General features: G+C 44.6%; 59 non-coding genes and 2 pseudogenes across 59 annotated transcripts; all 61 read left to right on the forward strand.

The window, feature by feature from the left end:
* Positions 1–21: 21 nt before the first annotated feature.
* LOC144398726 (5S ribosomal RNA) lies at positions 22–140 on the forward strand. Its single transcript, XR_013460873.1, has one exon. It is a non-coding gene; the product is annotated as a 5S ribosomal RNA (ribosomal RNA).
* A 116-nt stretch (positions 141–256) lies between these two features.
* On the forward strand, positions 257–375 carry LOC144404359 (5S ribosomal RNA). Its single transcript, XR_013466299.1, has one exon. It is a non-coding gene; the product is annotated as a 5S ribosomal RNA (ribosomal RNA).
* Positions 376–491: 116 nt separating this feature from the next.
* On the forward strand, positions 492–610 carry LOC144404361 (5S ribosomal RNA). The gene has a single exon (XR_013466301.1). It is a non-coding gene; the product is annotated as a 5S ribosomal RNA (ribosomal RNA).
* Positions 611–727: 117 nt separating this feature from the next.
* Positions 728–846, forward strand: LOC144404362 (5S ribosomal RNA). The gene has a single exon (XR_013466302.1). It is a non-coding gene; the product is annotated as a 5S ribosomal RNA (ribosomal RNA).
* Positions 847–963: 117 nt separating this feature from the next.
* On the forward strand, positions 964–1,082 carry LOC144404363 (5S ribosomal RNA). Its single transcript, XR_013466303.1, has one exon. It is a non-coding gene; the product is annotated as a 5S ribosomal RNA (ribosomal RNA).
* A 116-nt stretch (positions 1,083–1,198) lies between these two features.
* LOC144399617 (5S ribosomal RNA) lies at positions 1,199–1,317 on the forward strand. The gene has a single exon (XR_013461763.1). It is a non-coding gene; the product is annotated as a 5S ribosomal RNA (ribosomal RNA).
* Positions 1,318–1,433: 116 nt separating this feature from the next.
* On the forward strand, positions 1,434–1,552 carry LOC144390900 (5S ribosomal RNA). The gene has a single exon (XR_013454716.1). It is a non-coding gene; the product is annotated as a 5S ribosomal RNA (ribosomal RNA).
* A 117-nt stretch (positions 1,553–1,669) lies between these two features.
* On the forward strand, positions 1,670–1,788 carry LOC144404364 (5S ribosomal RNA). The gene has a single exon (XR_013466304.1). It is a non-coding gene; the product is annotated as a 5S ribosomal RNA (ribosomal RNA).
* A 117-nt stretch (positions 1,789–1,905) lies between these two features.
* Positions 1,906–2,024, forward strand: LOC144404365 (5S ribosomal RNA). Its single transcript, XR_013466305.1, has one exon. It is a non-coding gene; the product is annotated as a 5S ribosomal RNA (ribosomal RNA).
* A 117-nt stretch (positions 2,025–2,141) lies between these two features.
* LOC144397568 (5S ribosomal RNA) lies at positions 2,142–2,260 on the forward strand. Its single transcript, XR_013459714.1, has one exon. It is a non-coding gene; the product is annotated as a 5S ribosomal RNA (ribosomal RNA).
* Positions 2,261–2,376: 116 nt separating this feature from the next.
* LOC144404367 (5S ribosomal RNA) lies at positions 2,377–2,495 on the forward strand. Its single transcript, XR_013466307.1, has one exon. It is a non-coding gene; the product is annotated as a 5S ribosomal RNA (ribosomal RNA).
* A 117-nt stretch (positions 2,496–2,612) lies between these two features.
* On the forward strand, positions 2,613–2,731 carry LOC144404368 (5S ribosomal RNA). The gene has a single exon (XR_013466308.1). It is a non-coding gene; the product is annotated as a 5S ribosomal RNA (ribosomal RNA).
* A 117-nt stretch (positions 2,732–2,848) lies between these two features.
* Positions 2,849–2,967, forward strand: LOC144404369 (5S ribosomal RNA). Its single transcript, XR_013466309.1, has one exon. It is a non-coding gene; the product is annotated as a 5S ribosomal RNA (ribosomal RNA).
* A 116-nt stretch (positions 2,968–3,083) lies between these two features.
* On the forward strand, positions 3,084–3,202 carry LOC144404370 (5S ribosomal RNA). The gene has a single exon (XR_013466310.1). It is a non-coding gene; the product is annotated as a 5S ribosomal RNA (ribosomal RNA).
* A 117-nt stretch (positions 3,203–3,319) lies between these two features.
* LOC144404371 (5S ribosomal RNA) lies at positions 3,320–3,438 on the forward strand. The gene has a single exon (XR_013466311.1). It is a non-coding gene; the product is annotated as a 5S ribosomal RNA (ribosomal RNA).
* Positions 3,439–3,555: 117 nt separating this feature from the next.
* Positions 3,556–3,674, forward strand: LOC144404372 (5S ribosomal RNA). Its single transcript, XR_013466312.1, has one exon. It is a non-coding gene; the product is annotated as a 5S ribosomal RNA (ribosomal RNA).
* A 116-nt stretch (positions 3,675–3,790) lies between these two features.
* Positions 3,791–3,909, forward strand: LOC144404373 (5S ribosomal RNA). The gene has a single exon (XR_013466313.1). It is a non-coding gene; the product is annotated as a 5S ribosomal RNA (ribosomal RNA).
* A 116-nt stretch (positions 3,910–4,025) lies between these two features.
* LOC144391186 (5S ribosomal RNA) lies at positions 4,026–4,144 on the forward strand. The gene has a single exon (XR_013455078.1). It is a non-coding gene; the product is annotated as a 5S ribosomal RNA (ribosomal RNA).
* A 117-nt stretch (positions 4,145–4,261) lies between these two features.
* Positions 4,262–4,380, forward strand: LOC144404374 (5S ribosomal RNA). Its single transcript, XR_013466314.1, has one exon. It is a non-coding gene; the product is annotated as a 5S ribosomal RNA (ribosomal RNA).
* Positions 4,381–4,497: 117 nt separating this feature from the next.
* On the forward strand, positions 4,498–4,616 carry LOC144404375 (5S ribosomal RNA). Its single transcript, XR_013466315.1, has one exon. It is a non-coding gene; the product is annotated as a 5S ribosomal RNA (ribosomal RNA).
* Positions 4,617–4,733: 117 nt separating this feature from the next.
* Positions 4,734–4,852, forward strand: LOC144404376 (5S ribosomal RNA). The gene has a single exon (XR_013466316.1). It is a non-coding gene; the product is annotated as a 5S ribosomal RNA (ribosomal RNA).
* A 117-nt stretch (positions 4,853–4,969) lies between these two features.
* LOC144396811 (5S ribosomal RNA) lies at positions 4,970–5,088 on the forward strand. The gene has a single exon (XR_013458957.1). It is a non-coding gene; the product is annotated as a 5S ribosomal RNA (ribosomal RNA).
* Positions 5,089–5,204: 116 nt separating this feature from the next.
* On the forward strand, positions 5,205–5,323 carry LOC144404378 (5S ribosomal RNA). Its single transcript, XR_013466318.1, has one exon. It is a non-coding gene; the product is annotated as a 5S ribosomal RNA (ribosomal RNA).
* A 116-nt stretch (positions 5,324–5,439) lies between these two features.
* Positions 5,440–5,558, forward strand: LOC144404379 (5S ribosomal RNA). Its single transcript, XR_013466319.1, has one exon. It is a non-coding gene; the product is annotated as a 5S ribosomal RNA (ribosomal RNA).
* A 116-nt stretch (positions 5,559–5,674) lies between these two features.
* On the forward strand, positions 5,675–5,793 carry LOC144404380 (5S ribosomal RNA). The gene has a single exon (XR_013466320.1). It is a non-coding gene; the product is annotated as a 5S ribosomal RNA (ribosomal RNA).
* Positions 5,794–5,910: 117 nt separating this feature from the next.
* On the forward strand, positions 5,911–6,029 carry LOC144404381 (5S ribosomal RNA). Its single transcript, XR_013466321.1, has one exon. It is a non-coding gene; the product is annotated as a 5S ribosomal RNA (ribosomal RNA).
* Positions 6,030–6,146: 117 nt separating this feature from the next.
* On the forward strand, positions 6,147–6,265 carry LOC144404382 (5S ribosomal RNA). Its single transcript, XR_013466322.1, has one exon. It is a non-coding gene; the product is annotated as a 5S ribosomal RNA (ribosomal RNA).
* A 116-nt stretch (positions 6,266–6,381) lies between these two features.
* On the forward strand, positions 6,382–6,500 carry LOC144404383 (5S ribosomal RNA). The gene has a single exon (XR_013466323.1). It is a non-coding gene; the product is annotated as a 5S ribosomal RNA (ribosomal RNA).
* Positions 6,501–6,617: 117 nt separating this feature from the next.
* On the forward strand, positions 6,618–6,736 carry LOC144404384 (5S ribosomal RNA). The gene has a single exon (XR_013466324.1). It is a non-coding gene; the product is annotated as a 5S ribosomal RNA (ribosomal RNA).
* A 116-nt stretch (positions 6,737–6,852) lies between these two features.
* On the forward strand, positions 6,853–6,971 carry LOC144399618 (5S ribosomal RNA). Its single transcript, XR_013461764.1, has one exon. It is a non-coding gene; the product is annotated as a 5S ribosomal RNA (ribosomal RNA).
* Positions 6,972–7,087: 116 nt separating this feature from the next.
* Positions 7,088–7,206, forward strand: LOC144404385 (5S ribosomal RNA). Its single transcript, XR_013466325.1, has one exon. It is a non-coding gene; the product is annotated as a 5S ribosomal RNA (ribosomal RNA).
* A 117-nt stretch (positions 7,207–7,323) lies between these two features.
* On the forward strand, positions 7,324–7,442 carry LOC144404386 (5S ribosomal RNA). The gene has a single exon (XR_013466326.1). It is a non-coding gene; the product is annotated as a 5S ribosomal RNA (ribosomal RNA).
* Positions 7,443–7,559: 117 nt separating this feature from the next.
* LOC144398727 (5S ribosomal RNA) lies at positions 7,560–7,678 on the forward strand. The gene has a single exon (XR_013460874.1). It is a non-coding gene; the product is annotated as a 5S ribosomal RNA (ribosomal RNA).
* A 116-nt stretch (positions 7,679–7,794) lies between these two features.
* LOC144404387 (5S ribosomal RNA) lies at positions 7,795–7,913 on the forward strand. The gene has a single exon (XR_013466327.1). It is a non-coding gene; the product is annotated as a 5S ribosomal RNA (ribosomal RNA).
* Positions 7,914–8,029: 116 nt separating this feature from the next.
* On the forward strand, positions 8,030–8,148 carry LOC144404389 (5S ribosomal RNA). The gene has a single exon (XR_013466329.1). It is a non-coding gene; the product is annotated as a 5S ribosomal RNA (ribosomal RNA).
* A 117-nt stretch (positions 8,149–8,265) lies between these two features.
* Positions 8,266–8,384, forward strand: LOC144404390 (5S ribosomal RNA). The gene has a single exon (XR_013466330.1). It is a non-coding gene; the product is annotated as a 5S ribosomal RNA (ribosomal RNA).
* A 117-nt stretch (positions 8,385–8,501) lies between these two features.
* Positions 8,502–8,620, forward strand: LOC144404391 (5S ribosomal RNA). Its single transcript, XR_013466331.1, has one exon. It is a non-coding gene; the product is annotated as a 5S ribosomal RNA (ribosomal RNA).
* Positions 8,621–8,736: 116 nt separating this feature from the next.
* On the forward strand, positions 8,737–8,855 carry LOC144399619 (5S ribosomal RNA). The gene has a single exon (XR_013461765.1). It is a non-coding gene; the product is annotated as a 5S ribosomal RNA (ribosomal RNA).
* Positions 8,856–8,971: 116 nt separating this feature from the next.
* LOC144391858 (5S ribosomal RNA) lies at positions 8,972–9,090 on the forward strand. The gene has a single exon (XR_013455332.1). It is a non-coding gene; the product is annotated as a 5S ribosomal RNA (ribosomal RNA).
* A 117-nt stretch (positions 9,091–9,207) lies between these two features.
* On the forward strand, positions 9,208–9,326 carry LOC144404392 (5S ribosomal RNA). Its single transcript, XR_013466332.1, has one exon. It is a non-coding gene; the product is annotated as a 5S ribosomal RNA (ribosomal RNA).
* Positions 9,327–9,443: 117 nt separating this feature from the next.
* LOC144404393 (5S ribosomal RNA) lies at positions 9,444–9,562 on the forward strand. The gene has a single exon (XR_013466333.1). It is a non-coding gene; the product is annotated as a 5S ribosomal RNA (ribosomal RNA).
* A 117-nt stretch (positions 9,563–9,679) lies between these two features.
* Positions 9,680–9,798, forward strand: LOC144400844 (5S ribosomal RNA). The gene has a single exon (XR_013462779.1). It is a non-coding gene; the product is annotated as a 5S ribosomal RNA (ribosomal RNA).
* Positions 9,799–9,914: 116 nt separating this feature from the next.
* Positions 9,915–10,033, forward strand: LOC144398732 (5S ribosomal RNA). The gene has a single exon (XR_013460879.1). It is a non-coding gene; the product is annotated as a 5S ribosomal RNA (ribosomal RNA).
* A 117-nt stretch (positions 10,034–10,150) lies between these two features.
* On the forward strand, positions 10,151–10,269 carry LOC144396812 (5S ribosomal RNA). Its single transcript, XR_013458958.1, has one exon. It is a non-coding gene; the product is annotated as a 5S ribosomal RNA (ribosomal RNA).
* A 116-nt stretch (positions 10,270–10,385) lies between these two features.
* Positions 10,386–10,504, forward strand: LOC144396813 (5S ribosomal RNA). Its single transcript, XR_013458959.1, has one exon. It is a non-coding gene; the product is annotated as a 5S ribosomal RNA (ribosomal RNA).
* A 116-nt stretch (positions 10,505–10,620) lies between these two features.
* On the forward strand, positions 10,621–10,739 carry LOC144399564 (5S ribosomal RNA). The gene has a single exon (XR_013461710.1). It is a non-coding gene; the product is annotated as a 5S ribosomal RNA (ribosomal RNA).
* Positions 10,740–10,856: 117 nt separating this feature from the next.
* Positions 10,857–10,975, forward strand: LOC144397569 (5S ribosomal RNA). The gene has a single exon (XR_013459715.1). It is a non-coding gene; the product is annotated as a 5S ribosomal RNA (ribosomal RNA).
* A 116-nt stretch (positions 10,976–11,091) lies between these two features.
* LOC144404394 (5S ribosomal RNA) lies at positions 11,092–11,210 on the forward strand. The gene has a single exon (XR_013466334.1). It is a non-coding gene; the product is annotated as a 5S ribosomal RNA (ribosomal RNA).
* Positions 11,211–11,326: 116 nt separating this feature from the next.
* On the forward strand, positions 11,327–11,445 carry LOC144404395 (5S ribosomal RNA). The gene has a single exon (XR_013466335.1). It is a non-coding gene; the product is annotated as a 5S ribosomal RNA (ribosomal RNA).
* Positions 11,446–11,562: 117 nt separating this feature from the next.
* LOC144404396 (5S ribosomal RNA) lies at positions 11,563–11,681 on the forward strand. Its single transcript, XR_013466336.1, has one exon. It is a non-coding gene; the product is annotated as a 5S ribosomal RNA (ribosomal RNA).
* A 117-nt stretch (positions 11,682–11,798) lies between these two features.
* LOC144404397 (5S ribosomal RNA) lies at positions 11,799–11,917 on the forward strand. The gene has a single exon (XR_013466337.1). It is a non-coding gene; the product is annotated as a 5S ribosomal RNA (ribosomal RNA).
* A 117-nt stretch (positions 11,918–12,034) lies between these two features.
* Positions 12,035–12,143, forward strand: LOC144399872 (5S ribosomal RNA; annotated as a pseudogene).
* Positions 12,144–12,260: 117 nt separating this feature from the next.
* Positions 12,261–12,379, forward strand: LOC144404398 (5S ribosomal RNA). The gene has a single exon (XR_013466338.1). It is a non-coding gene; the product is annotated as a 5S ribosomal RNA (ribosomal RNA).
* Positions 12,380–12,495: 116 nt separating this feature from the next.
* On the forward strand, positions 12,496–12,614 carry LOC144404400 (5S ribosomal RNA). Its single transcript, XR_013466340.1, has one exon. It is a non-coding gene; the product is annotated as a 5S ribosomal RNA (ribosomal RNA).
* Positions 12,615–12,730: 116 nt separating this feature from the next.
* On the forward strand, positions 12,731–12,849 carry LOC144404401 (5S ribosomal RNA). Its single transcript, XR_013466341.1, has one exon. It is a non-coding gene; the product is annotated as a 5S ribosomal RNA (ribosomal RNA).
* A 117-nt stretch (positions 12,850–12,966) lies between these two features.
* LOC144399970 (5S ribosomal RNA) lies at positions 12,967–13,075 on the forward strand (annotated as a pseudogene).
* A 116-nt stretch (positions 13,076–13,191) lies between these two features.
* LOC144399565 (5S ribosomal RNA) lies at positions 13,192–13,310 on the forward strand. Its single transcript, XR_013461711.1, has one exon. It is a non-coding gene; the product is annotated as a 5S ribosomal RNA (ribosomal RNA).
* Positions 13,311–13,427: 117 nt separating this feature from the next.
* LOC144397570 (5S ribosomal RNA) lies at positions 13,428–13,546 on the forward strand. The gene has a single exon (XR_013459716.1). It is a non-coding gene; the product is annotated as a 5S ribosomal RNA (ribosomal RNA).
* Positions 13,547–13,662: 116 nt separating this feature from the next.
* Positions 13,663–13,781, forward strand: LOC144404402 (5S ribosomal RNA). Its single transcript, XR_013466342.1, has one exon. It is a non-coding gene; the product is annotated as a 5S ribosomal RNA (ribosomal RNA).
* A 116-nt stretch (positions 13,782–13,897) lies between these two features.
* On the forward strand, positions 13,898–14,016 carry LOC144404403 (5S ribosomal RNA). The gene has a single exon (XR_013466343.1). It is a non-coding gene; the product is annotated as a 5S ribosomal RNA (ribosomal RNA).
* Positions 14,017–14,133: 117 nt separating this feature from the next.
* On the forward strand, positions 14,134–14,252 carry LOC144404404 (5S ribosomal RNA). Its single transcript, XR_013466344.1, has one exon. It is a non-coding gene; the product is annotated as a 5S ribosomal RNA (ribosomal RNA).
* Positions 14,253–14,274: the final 22 nt, after the last annotated feature.

A 14,274-nucleotide genomic window follows, 5' to 3' on the forward strand; every position in this document is an offset into this window, starting at 1 on the left:
TTAGGAAGAGGACATACAGTTGCTTACAGCCATACCTCTCTGGCTCCGCCTGATCTCGTCTGATCTCAGAAGCTAAGCAGAGTAGGGCCTGGTTAGTACTTGGATGGAAGACCGCCTGGGAATCCCAGGTGCCGTAAGCTTTTTCATTTCTATCTGTAAAAGACACAGAGAAGGCCTTAGAAAGTGACTCCATTTCATTGTCAAAACTACAAAACCTTTGACACGTTTTAAAAGATTAGGAAGAGGACATACAGTTGCTTACGGCCATACCTCTCTGGCTCCGCCTGATCTCGTCTGATCTCAGAAGCTAAGCAGAGTAGGGCCTGGTTAGTACTTGGATGGAAGACCGCCTGGGAATCCCAGGTGCCGTAAGCTTTTTCAATTCTATCTGTAAAAGACACAGAGAAGGCCTTAGAAAGTGACTCCATTTAATTGTCAAAACTACAAAACCTTTGACACATTTTAAAAGATTAGGTAGAGGACATACAGTTGCTTACGGCCATACCTCTCTGGCTCCGCCTGATCTCGTCTGATCTCAGAAGCTAAGCAGAGTAGGGCCTGGTTAGTACTTGGATGGAAGACCGCCTGGGAATCCCAGGTGCCGTAAGCTTTTTCATTTCTCTCTCTGGAAGAAATCGAGAAGGCATTAGAAAGTGACTCCTTTTTCATTATCAAAACTCCAAAACCTTTGACACATTTTAAAAGATTAGGAAGAGGACATACAGTTGCTTACGGCCATACCTCTCTGGCTCCGCCTGATCTCGTCTGATCTCAGAAGCTAAGCAGAGTAGGGCCTGGTTAGTACTTGGATGGAAGACCGCCTGGGAATCCCAGGTGCCGTAAGCTTTTTCATTTCTCTCTCTGGAAGAAATCGAGAAGGCATTAGAAAGTGACTCCTTTGTCATTATCAAAACTCCAAAACCTTTGACACATTTTAAAAGATTAGGAAGAGGACATACAGTTGCTTACGGCCATACCTCTCTGGCTCCGCCTGATCTCGTCTGATCTCAGAAGCTAAGCAGAGTAGGGCCTGGTTAGTACTTGGATGGAAGACCGCCTGGGAATCCCAGGTGCCGTAAGCTTTTTCAATTCTATTTGTAAAAGACACAGAGAAGGCCTTAGAAAGTGACTCCATTTAATTGTCAAAACTACAAAACCTTTGACACATTTTAAAAGATTAGGTAGAGGACATACAGTTGCTTACGGCCATACCTCTCTGGCTCCGCCTGATCTCGTCTCATCTCAGAAGCTAAGCAGAGTAGGGCCTGGTTAGTACTTGGATGGAAGACCGCCTGGGAATCCCAGGTGCCGTAAGCTTTTTCATTTCTATCTGTAAAAGACAGAGAGAAGGCCTTAGAAAGTGACTCCATTTCATTGTCAAAACTACAAAACCTTTGACAAGTTTTAAAAGATTAGGAAGAGGACATACAGTTGCTTACGGCCATACCTCTCTGGCTCCGCCTGATCTCGTCTGATCTCAGAAGCTAAGCAGAGTAGGGCCTGGTTAGTACTTGGATGGATGACCGCCTGGGAATCCCAGGTGCCGTAAGCTTTTTCATTTCTCTCTCTGGAAGAAATTGAGAAGGCATTAGAAAGTGAATCCTTTTTCATTATCAAAACTCCAAAACCTTTGACACATTTTAAAAGATTAGGAAGAGGACATACAGTTGCTTACGGCCATACCTCTCTGGCTCCGCCTGATCTCGTCTGATCTCAGAAGCTAAGCAGAGTAGGGCCTGGTTAGTACTTGGATGGAAGACCGCCTGGGAATCCCAGGTGCCGTAAGCTTTTTCATTTCTCTCTCTGGAAGAAATCGAGAAGGCATTAGAAAGTGACTCCTTTTTCATTATCAAAACTCCAAAACCTTTGACACATTTTAAAAGATTAGGAAGAGGACATACAGTTGCTTACGGCCATACCTCTCTGGCTCCGCCTGATCTCGTCTGATCTCAGAAGCTAAGCAGAGTAGGGCCTGGTTAGTACTTGGATGGAAGACCGCCTGGGAATCCCAGGTGCCGTAAGCTTTTTCATTTCTCTCTCTGGAAGAAATCGAGAAGGCCTTAGAAAGTGACTCCTTTTTCATTATCTAAACTCCAAAACCTTTGACACATTTTAAAATATTAGGAAGAGGACATACAGTTGCTTACGGCCATACCTCTCTGGCTCTGCCTGATCTCGTCAGATCTCAGAAGCTAAGCAGAGTAGGGCCTGGTTAGTACTTGGATGGAAGACCGCCTGGGAATCCCAGGTGCTGTAAGCTTTTTCATTTCGATCTGTAAAAGACACAGAGAAGAACTTAGAAAGTGACTCCATTTCATTGTCAAAACTCCAAAACCTTTGACACATTTTAAAAGATTAGGTAGAGGACATACAGTTGCTTACGGCCATACCTCTCTGGCTCCGCCTGATCTCGTCTGATCTCAGAAGCTAAGCAGAGTAGGGCCTGGTTAGTACTTGGATGGAAGACCGCCTGGGAATCCCAGGTGCCGTAAGCTTTTTCATTTCTCTCTCTGGAAGAAATCGAGAAGGCATTAGAAAGTGACTCCTTTTTCATTATCAAAACTCCAAAACCTTTGACACATTTTAAAAGATTAGGAAGAGGACATACAGTTGCTTACGGCCATACCTCTCTGGCTCCGCCTGATCTCGTCTGATCTCAGAAGCTAAGCAGAGTAGGGCCTGGTTAGTACTTGGATGGAAGACCGCCTGGGAATCCCAGGTGCCGTAAGCTTTTTCATTTCTCTCTCTGGAAGAAATCGAGAAGGCATTAGAAAGTGACTCCTTTGTCATTATCAAAACTCCAAAACCTTTGACACATTTTAAAAGATTAGGAAGAGGACATACAGTTGCTTACGGCCATACCTCTCTGGCTCCGCCTGATCTCGTCTGATCTCAGAAGCTAAGCAGAGTAGGGCCTGGTTAGTACTTGGATGGAAGACCGCCTGGGAATCCCAGGTGCCGTAAGCTTTTTCAATTCTATTTGTAAAAGACACAGAGAAGGCCTTAGAAAGTGACTCCATTTAATTGTCAAAACTACAAAACCTTTGACACATTTTAAAAGATTAGGTAGAGGACATACAGTTGCTTACGGCCATACCTCTCTGGCTCCGCCTGATCTCGTCTGATCTCAGAAGCTAAGCAGAGTAGGGCCTGGTTAGTACTTGGATGGAAGACCGCCTGGGAATCCCAGGTGCCGTAAGCTTTTTCATTTCTCTCTCTGGAAGAAATTGAGAAGGCATTAGAAAGTGAATCCTTTTTCATTATCAAAACTCCAAAACCTTTGACACATTTTAAAATATTAGGAAGAGGACATACAGTTGCTTACGGCCATACCTCTCTGGCTCCGCCTGATCTCGTCTGATCTCAGAAGCTAAGCAGAGTAGGGCCTGGTTAGTACTTGGATGGAAGACCGCCTGGGAATCCCAGGTGCCGTAAGCTTTTTCATTTCTCTCTCTGGAAGAAATCGAGAAGGCATTAGAAAGTGACTCCTTTTTCATTATCAAAACTCCAAAACCTTTGACACATTTTAAAAGATTAGGAAGAGGACATACAGTTGCTTACGGCCATACCTCTCTGGCTCCGCCTGATCTCGTCTGATCTCAGAAGCTAAGCAGAGTAGGGCCTGGTTAGTACTTGGATGGAAGACCGCCTGGGAATCCCAGGTGCCGTAAGCTTTTTCATTTCTATCTGTAAAAGACAGAGAGAAGGCCTTAGAAAGTGACTCCATTTCATTGTCAAAACTACAAAACCTTTGACAAGTTTTAAAAGATTAGGAAGAGGACATACAGTTGCTTACGGCCATACCTCTCTGGCTCCGCCTGATCTCGTCTGATCTCAGAAGCTAAGCAGAGTAGGGCCTGGTTAGTACTTGGATGGAAGACCGCCTGGGAATCCCAGGTGCCGTAAGCTTTTTCAATTCTATCTGTAAAAGACACAGAGAAGGCCTTAGAAAGTGACTCCATTTAATTGTCAAAACTACAAAACCTTTGACACATTTTAAAAGATTAGGTAGAGGACATACAGTTGCTTACGGCCATACCTCTCTGGCTCCGCCTGATCTCGTCTGATCTCAGAAGCTAAGCAGAGTAGGGCCTGGTTAGTACTTGGATGGATGACCGCCTGGGAATCCCAGGTGCCGTAAGCTTTTTCATTTCTCTCTCTGGAAGAAATTGAGAAGGCATTAGAAAGTGAATCCTTTTTCATTATCAAAACTCCAAAACCTTTGACACATTTTAAAAGATTAGGAAGAGGACATACAGTTGCTTACGGCCATACCTCTCTGGCTCCGCCTGATCTCGTCTGATCTCAGAAGCTAAGCAGAGTAGGGCCTGGTTAGTACTTGGATGGAAGACCGCCTGGGAATCCCAGGTGCCGTAAGCTTTTTCATTTCTCTCTCTGGAAGAAATCGAGAAGGCATTAGAAAGTGACTCCTTTTTCATTATCAAAACTCCAAAACCTTTGACACATTTTAAAAGATTAGGAAGAGGACATACAGTTGCTTACGGCCATACCTCTCTGGCTCCGCCTGATCTCGTCTGATCTCAGAAGCTAAGCAGAGTAGGGCCTGGTTAGTACTTGGATGGAAGACCGCCTGGGAATCCCAGGTGCCGTAAGCTTTTTCATTTCTCTCTCTGGAAGAAATCGAGAAGGCATTAGAAAGTGACTCCTTTTTCATTATCAAAACTCCAAAACCTTTGACACATTTTAAAAGATTAGGAAGAGGACATACAGTTGCTTACGGCCATACCTCTCTGGCTCCGCCTGATCTCGTCTGATCTCAGAAGCTAAGCAGAGTAGGGCCTGGTTAGTACTTGGATGGAAGACCGCCTGGGAATCCCAGGTGCCGTAAGCTTTTTCATTTCTCTCTCTGGAAGAAATCGAGAAGACATTAGAAAGTGACTCCTTTTTCATTATCAAAACTCCAAAACCTTTGACACATTTTAAAATATTAGGAAGAGGACATACAGTTGCTTACGGCCATACCTCTCTGGCTCCGCCTGATCTCGTCTGATCTCAGAAGCTAAGCAGAGTAGGGCCTGGTTAGTACTTGGATGGAAGACCGCCTGGGAATCCCAGGTGCTGTAAGCTTTTTCATTTCTATCTGTAAAAGACACAGAGAAGGCCTTAGAAAGTGACTCCATTTCATTGTCAAAACTCCAAAACCTTTGACACATTTTAAAAGATTAGGTAGAGGACATACAGTTGCTTACGGCCATACCTCTCTGGCTCCGCCTGATCTCGTCTGATCTCAGAAGCTAAGCAGAGTAGGGCCTGGTTAGTACTTGGATGGAAGACCGCCTGGGAATCCCAGGTGCCGTAAGCTTTTTCATTTCTCTCTCTGGAAGAAATCGAGAAGGCCTTAGAAAGTGACTCCATTTAATTGTCAAAACTACAAAACCTTTGACACATATTAAAAGATTAGGTAGAGGACATACAGTTGCTTACGGCCATACCTCTCTGGCTCCGCCTGATCTCGTCTGATCTCAGAAGCTAAGCAGAGTAGGGCCTGGTTAGTACTTGGATGGAAGACCGCCTGGGAATCCCAGGTGCCGTAAGCTTTTTCAATTCTATCTGTAAAAGACACAGAGAAGGCCTTAGAAAGTGACTCCATTTAATTGTCAAAACTACAAAACCTTTGACACATTTTAAAAGATTAGGTAGAGGACATACAGTTGCTTACGGCCATACCTCTCTGGCTCCGCCTGATCTCGTCTGATCTCAGAAGCTAAGCAGAGTAGGGCCTGGTTAGTACTTGGATGGAAGACCGCCTGGGAATCCCAGGTGCCGTAAGCTTTTTCATTTCTCTCTCTGGAAGAAATTGAGAAGGCATTAGAAAGTGAATCCTTTTTCATTATCAAAACTCCAAAACCTTTGACACATTTTAAAATATTAGGAAGAGGACATACAGTTGCTTACGGCCATACCTCTCTGGCTCCGCCTGATCTCGTCTGATCTCAGAAGCTAAGCAGAGTAGGGCCTGGTTAGTACTTGGATGGAAGACCGCCTGGGAATCCCAGGTGCCGTAAGCTTTTTCATTTCTCTCTCTGGAAGAAATCGAGAAGGCATTAGAAAGTGACTCCTTTTTCATTATCAAAACTCCAAAACCTTTGACACATTTTAAAAGATTAGGAAGAGGACATACAGTTGCTTACGGCCATACCTCTCTGGCTCCGCCTGATCTCGTCTGATCTCAGAAGCTAAGCAGAGTAGGGCCTGGTTAGTACTTGGATGGAAGACCGCCTGGGAATCCCAGGTGCCGTAAGCTTTTTCATTTCTATCTGTAAAAGACACAGAGAAGGCCTTAGAAAGTGACTCCATTTCATTGTCAAAACTACAAAACCTTTGACACGTTTTAAAAGATTAGGAAGAGGACATACAGTTGCTTACGGCCATACCTCTCTGGCTCCGCCTGATCTCGTCTGATCTCAGAAGCTAAGCAGAGTAGGGCCTGGTTAGTACTTGGATGGAAGACCGCCTGGGAATCCCAGGTGCCGTAAGCTTTTTCATTTCTCTCTCTGGAAGAAATCGAGAAGGCATTAGAAAGTGACTCCTTTTTCATTATCAAAACTCCAAAACCTTTGACACATTTTAAAAGATTAGGAAGAGGACATACAGTTGCTTACGGCCATACCTCTCTGGCTCCGCCTGATCTCGTCTGATCTCAGAAGCTAAGCAGAGTAGGGCCTGGTTAGTACTTGGATGGAAGACCGCCTGGGAATCCCAGGTGCCGTAAGCTTTTTCATTTCTATCTGTAAAAGACACAGAGAAGGCCTTAGAAAGTGACTCCATTTCATTGTCAAAACTACAAAACCTTTGACACGTTTTAAAAGATTAGGAAGAGGACATACAGTTGCTTACGGCCATACCTCTCTGGCTCCGCCTGATCTCGTCTCATCTCAGAAGCTAAGCAGAGTAGGGCCTGGTTAGTACTTGGATGGAAGACCGCCTGGGAATCCCAGGTGCCGTAAGCTTTTTCAATTCTATCTGTAAAAGACACAGAGAAGGCCTTAGAAAGTGACTCCATTTAATTGTCAAAACTACAAAACCTTTGACACATTTTAAAAGATTAGGTAGAGGACATACAGTTGCTTACGGCCATACCTCTCTGGCTCCGCCTGATCTCGTCTGATCTCAGAAGCTAAGCAGAGTAGGGCCTGGTTAGTACTTGGATGGAAGACCGCCTGGGAATCCCAGGTGCCGTAAGCTTTTTCATTTCTCTCTCTGGAAGAAATTGAGAAGGCATTAGAAAGTGAATCCTTTTTCATTATCAAAACTCCAAAACCTTTGACACATTTTAAAATATTAGGAAGAGGACATACAGTTGCTTACGGCCATACCTCTCTGGCTCCGCCTGATCTCGTCTGATCTCAGAAGCTAAGCAGAGTAGGGCCTGGTTAGTACTTGGATGGAAGACCGCCTGGGAATCCCAGGTGCCGTAAGCTTTTTCATTTCTCTCTCTGGAAGAAATCGAGAAGGCATTAGAAAGTGACTCCTTTTTCATTATCAAAACTCCAAAACCTTTGACACATTTTAAAAGATTAGGAAGAGGACATACAGTTGCTTACAGCCATACCTCTCTGGCTCCGCCTGATCTCGTCTGATCTCAGAAGCTAAGCAGAGTAGGGCCTGGTTAGTACTTGGATGGAAGACCGCCTGGGAATCCCAGGTGCCGTAAGCTTTTTCATTTCTATCTGTAAAAGACACAGAGAAGGCCTTAGAAAGTGACTCCATTTCATTGTCAAAACTACAAAACCTTTGACACATTTTAAAAGATTAGGAAGAGGACATACAGTTGCTTACGGCCATACCTCTCTGGCTCCGCCTGATCTCGTCTGATCTCAGAAGCTAAGCAGAGTAGGGCCTGGTTAGTACTTGGATGGAAGACCGCCTGGGAATCCCAGGTGCCGTAAGCTTTTTCAATTCTATCTGTAAAAGAGACAGAGAAGGCCTTAGAAAGTGACTCCATTTAATTGTCAAAACTACAAAACCTTTGACACATTTTAAAAGATTAGGTAGAGGACATACAGTTGCTTACGGCCATACCTCTCTGGCTCCGCCTGATCTCGTCTGATCTCAGAAGCTAAGCAGAGTAGGGCCTGGTTAGTACTTGGATGGAAGACCGCCTGGGAATCCCAGGTGCCGTAAGCTTTTTCATTTCTCTCTCTGGAAGAAATCGAGAAGGCATTAGAAAGTGACTCCTTTTTCATTATCAAAACTCCAAAACCTTTGACACATTTTAAAAGATTAGGAAGAGGACATACAGTTGCTTACGGCCATACCTCTCTGGCTCCGCCTGATCTCGTCTGATCTCAGAAGCTAAGCAGAGTAGGGCCTGGTTAGTACTTGGATGGAAGACCGCCTGGGAATCCCAGGTGCCGTAAGCTTTTTCATTTCTCTCTCTGGAAGAAATCGAGAAGGCATTAGAAAGTGACTCCTTTGTCATTATCAAAACTCCAAAACCTTTGACACATTTTAAAAGATTAGGAAGAGGACATACAGTTGCTTACGGCCATACCTCTCTGGCTCCGCCTGATCTCGTCTGATCTCAGAAGCTAAGCAGAGTAGGGCCTGGTTAGTACTTGGATGGAAGACCGCCTGGGAATCCCAGGTGCCGTAAGCTTTTTCAATTCTATTTGTAAAAGACACAGAGAAGGCCTTAGAAAGTGACTCCATTTAATTGTCAAAACTACAAAACCTTTGACACATTTTAAAAGATTAGGTAGAGGACATACAGTTGCTTACGGCCATACCTCTCTGGCTCCGCCTGATCTCGTCTCATCTCAGAAGCTAAGCAGAGTAGGGCCTGGTTAGTACTTGGATGGAAGACCGCCTGGGAATCCCAGGTGCCGTAAGCTTTTTCATTTCTATCTGTAAAAGACAGAGAGAAGGCCTTAGAAAGTGACTCCATTTCATTGTCAAAACTACAAAACCTTTGACAAGTTTTAAAAGATTAGGAAGAGGACATACAGTTGCTTACGGCCATACCTCTCTGGCTCCGCCTGATCTCGTCTGATCTCAGAAGCTAAGCAGAGTAGGGCCTGGTTAGTACTTGGATGGATGACCGCCTGGGAATCCCAGGTGCCGTAAGCTTTTTCATTTCTCTCTCTGGAAGAAATTGAGAAGGCATTAGAAAGTGAATCCTTTTTCATTATCAAAACTCCAAAACCTTTGACACATTTTAAAAGATTAGGAAGAGGACATACAGTTGCTTACGGCCATACCTCTCTGGCTCCGCCTGATCTCGTCTGATCTCAGAAGCTAAGCAGAGTAGGGCCTGGTTAGTACTTGGATGGAAGACCGCCTGGGAATCCCAGGTGCCGTAAGCTTTTTCATTTCTCTCTCTGGAAGAAATCGAGAAGGCATTAGAAAGTGACTCCTTTTTCATTATCAAAACTCCAAAACCTTTGACACATTTTAAAAGATTAGGAAGAGGACATACAGTTGCTTACGGCCATACCTCTCTGGCTCCGCCTGATCTCGTCTGATCTCAGAAGCTAAGCAGAGTAGGGCCTGGTTAGTACTTGGATGGAAGACCGCCTGGGAATCCCAGGTGCCGTAAGCTTTTTCATTTCTCTCTCTGGAAGAAATCGAGAAGGCATTAGAAAGTGACTCCTTTTTCATTATCAAAACTCCAAAACCTTTGACACATTTTAAAAGATTAGGAAGAGGACATACAGTTGCTTACGGCCATACCTCTCTGGCTCCGCCTGATCTCGTCTGATCTCAGAAGCTAAGCAGAGTAGGGCCTGGGTAGTACTTGGATGGAAGACCGCCTGGGAATCCCAGGTGCTGTAAGCTTTTTCATTTCGATCTGTAAAAGACACAGAGAAGGCCTTAGAAAGTGACTCCATTTAATTGTCAAAACTACAAAACCTTTGACACATTTTAAAAGATTAGGTAGAGGACGTACAGTTGCTTACGGCCATACCTCTCTGGCTCCGCCTGATCTCGTCAGATCTCATAAGCTAAGCAGAGTAGGGCCTGGTTAGTACTTGGATGGAAGACCGCCTGGGAATCCCAGGTGCCGTAAGCTTTTTCATTTCTCTCTCTGGAAGAAATCGAGAAGACATTAGAAAGTGACTCCTTTTTCATTATCAAAACTCCAAAACCTTTGACACATTTTAAAATATTAGGAAGAGGACATACAGTTGCTTACGGCCATACCTCTCTGGCTCCGCCTGATCTCGTCTGATCTCAGAAGCTAAGCAGAGTAGGGCCTGGTTAGTACTTGGATGGAAGACCGCCTGGGAATCCCAGGTGCTGTAAGCTTTTTCATTTCTATCTGTAAAAGACACAGAGAAGGCCTTAGAAAGTGACTCCATTTAATTGTCAAAACTACAAAACCTTTGACACATATTAAAAGATTAGGTAGAGGACATACAGTTGCTTACGGCCATACCTCTCTGGCTCCGCCTGATCTCGTCTGATCTCAGAAGCTAAGCAGAGTAGGGCCTGGTTAGTACTTGGATGGAAGACCGCCTGGGAATCCCAGGTGCTGTAAGCTTTTTCATTTCGATCTGTAAAAGACACAGAGAAGAACTTAGAAAGTGACTCCATTTCATTGTCAAAACTCCAAAACCTTTGACACATTTTAAAAGATTAGGTAGAGGACATACAGTTGCTTACGGCCATACCTCTCTGGCTCCGCCTGATCTTGTCTGATCTCAGAAGCTAAGCACAGTAGGGCCTGGTTAGTACTTGGATGGAAGACCGCCTGGGAATCCCAGGTGCCGTAAGCTTTTTCATTTCTCTCTCTGGAAGAAATCGAGAAGGCCTTAGAAAGTGACTCCTTTTTCATTATCTAAACTCCAAAACCTTTGACACATTTTAAAATATTAGGAAGAGGACATACAGTTGCTTACGGCCATACCTCTCTGGCTCTGCCTGATCTCGTCAGATCTCAGAAGCTAAGCAGAGTAGGGCCTGGTTAGTACTTGGATGGAAGACCGCCTGGGAATCCCAGGTGCTGTAAGCTTTTTCATTTCGATCTGTAAAAGACACAGAGAAGAACTTAGAAAGTGACTCCATTTCATTGTCAAAACTCCAAAACCTTTGACACATTTTAAAAGATTAGGTAGAGGACATACAGTTGCTTACGGCCATACCTCTCTGGCTCCGCCTGATCTCGTCTGATCTCAGAAGCTAAGCAGAGTAGGGCCTGGTTAGTACTTGGATGGAAGACCGCCTGGGAATCCCAGGTGCCGTAAGCTTTTTCAATTCTATCTGTAAAAGACACAGAGCAGGCCTTAGAAAGTGACTCCATTTAATTGTCAAAACTACAAAACCTTTGACACATTTTAAAAGATTAGGTAGAGGACATACAGTTGCTTACGGCCATACCTCTCTGGCTCCGCCTGATCTCGTCTGATCTCAGAAGCTAAGCAGAGTAGGGCCTGGTTAGTACTTGGATGGAAGACCGCCTGGGAATCCCAGGTGCCGTAAGCTTTTTCATTTCTCTCTCTGGAAGAAATCGAGAAGGCATTAGAAAGTGACTCCTTTTTCATTATCAAAACTCCAAAACCTTTGACACATTTTAAAAGATTAGGAAGAGGACATACAGTTGCTTACGGCCATACCTCTCTGGCTCCGCCTGATCTCGTCTGATCTCAGAAGCTAAGCAGAGTAGGGCCTGGTTAGTACTTGGATGGAAGACCGCCTGGGAATCCCAGGTGCCGTAAGCTTTTTCATTTCTCTCTCTGGAAGAAATCGAGAAGGCATTAGAAAGTGACTCCTTTTTCATTATCAAAACTCCAAAACCTTTGACACATTTTAAAAGATTAGGAAGAGGACATACAGTTGCTTACGGCCATACCTCTCTGGCTCCGCCTGATCTCGTCTGATCTCAGAAGCTAAGCAGAGTAGGGCCTGGTTAGTACTTGGATGGAAGACCGCCTGGGAATCCCAGGTGCCGTAAGCTTTTTCATTTCTCTCTCTGGAAGAAATCGAGAAGGCATTAGAAAGTGACTCCTTTTTCATTATCAAAACTCCAAAACCTTTGACACATTTTAAAAGATTAGGAAGAGGACATACAGTTGCTTACGGCCATACCTCTCTGGCTCCGTCTGATCTCAGAAGCTAAGCAGAGTAGGGCCTGGTTAGTACTTGGATGGAAGACCGCCTGGGAATCCCAGGTGCCGTAAGCTTTTTCATTTCTCTCTCTGGAAGAAATCGAGAAGGCATTAGAAAGTGACTCCTTTTTCATTATCAAAACTCCAAAACCTTTGACACATTTTAAAAGATTAGGAAGAGGACATACAGTTGCTTACGGCCATACCTCTCTGGCTCCGCCTGATCTCGTCTGATCTCAGAAGCTAAGCAGAGTAGGGCCTGGTTAGTACTTGGATGGAAGACCGCCTGGGAATCCCAGGTGCCGTAAGCTTTTTCATTTCTATCTGTAAAAGACACAGAGAAGGCCTTAGAAAGTGACTCCATTTCATTGTCAAAACTACAAAACCTTTGACAAGTTTTAAAAGATTAGGAAGAGGACATACAGTTGCTTACGGCCATACCTCTCTGGCTCCGCCTGATCTCGTCTGATCTCAGAAGCTAAGCAGAGTAGGGCCTGGTTAGTACTTGGATGGAAGACCGCCTGGGAATCCCAGGTGCCGTAAGCTTTTTCATTTCTCTCTCTGGAAGAAATCGAGAAGGCCTTAGAAAGTGACTCCATTTAATTGTCAAAACTACAAAACCTTTGACACATATTAAAAGATTAGGTAGAGGACATACAGTTGCTTACGGCCATACCTCTCTGGCTCCGCCTGATCTCGTCTGATCTCAGAAGCTAAGCAGAGTAGGGCCTGGTTAGTACTTGGATGGAAGACCGCCTGGGAATCCCAGGTGCCGTAAGCTTTTTCATTTCTCTCTCTGGAAGAAATCGAGAAGGCCTTAGAAAGTGACTCCTTTTTCATTATCAAAACTCCAAAACCTTTGACACATTTTAAAAGATTAGGAAGAGGACATACAGTTGCTTACAGCCATACCTCTCTGGCTCCGCCAGATCTCAGAAGCTAAGCAGAGTAGGGCCTGGTTAGTACTTGGATGGAAGACCGCCTGGGAATCCCAGGTGCTGTAAGCTTTTTCATTTCGATCTGTAAAAGACACAGAGAAGAACTTAGAAAGTGACTCCATTTCATTGTCAAAACTCCAAAACCTTTGACACATTTTAAAAGATTAGGTAGAGGACATACAGTTGCTTACGGCCATACCTCTCTGGCTCCGCCTGATCTTGTCTGATCTCAGAAGCTAAGCACAGTAGGGCCTGGTTAGTACTTGGATGGAAGACCGCCTGGGAATCCCAGGTGCCGTAAGCTTTTTCATTTCTCTCTCTGGAAGAAATCGAGAAGGCCTTAGAAAGTGACTCCTTTTTCATTATCTAAACTCCAAAACCTTTGACACATTTTAAAATATTAGGAAGAGGACATACAGTTGCTTACGGCCATACCTCTCTGGCTCTGCCTGATCTCGTCAGATCTCAGAAGCTAAGCAGAGTAGGGCCTGGTTAGTACTTGGATGGAAGACCGCCTGGGAATCCCAGGTGCTGTAAGCTTTTTCATTTCGATCTGTAAAAGACACAGAGAAGAACTTAGAAAGTGACTCCATTTCATTGTCAAAACTCCAAAACCTTTGACACATTTTAAAAGATTAGGTAGAGGACATACAGTTGCTTACGGCCATACCTCTCTGGCTCCGCCTGATCTCGTCTGATCTCAGAAGCTAAGCAGAGTAGGGCCTGGTTAGTACTTGGATGGAAGACCGCCTGGGAATCCCAGGTGCCGTAAGCTTTTTCAATTCTATCTGTAAAAGACACAGAGCAGGCCTTAGAAAGTGACTCCATTTAATTGTCAAAACTACAAAACCTTTGACACATTTTAAAAGATTAGGTAGAGGACATACAGTTGCTTACGGCCATACCTCTCTGGCTCCGCCTGATCTCGTCTGATCTCAGAAGCTAAGCAGAGTAGGGCCTGGTTAGTACTTGGATGGAAGACCGCCTGGGAATCCCAGGTGCCGTAAGCTTTTTCATTTCTCTCTCTGGAAGAAATCGAGAAGGCATTAGAAAGTGACTCCTTTTTCATTATCAAAACTCCAAAACCTTTGACACATTTTAAAAGATTAGGAAGAGGACATACAGTTGCTTACGGCCATACCTCTCTGGCTCCGCCTGATCTCGTCTGATCTCAGAAGCTAAGCAGAGTAGGGCCTGGTTAGTACTTGGATGGAAGACCGCCTGGGAATCCCAGGTGCCGTAAGCTTTTTCATTTCTCTCTCTGGAAG

This window comes from Gasterosteus aculeatus, chromosome 2, assembly GCF_964276395.1.
Source record: "Gasterosteus aculeatus chromosome 2, fGasAcu3.hap1.1, whole genome shotgun sequence".
In the NCBI taxonomy this organism is placed as follows: Eukaryota; Metazoa; Chordata; class Actinopteri; order Perciformes; family Gasterosteidae; genus Gasterosteus; species Gasterosteus aculeatus.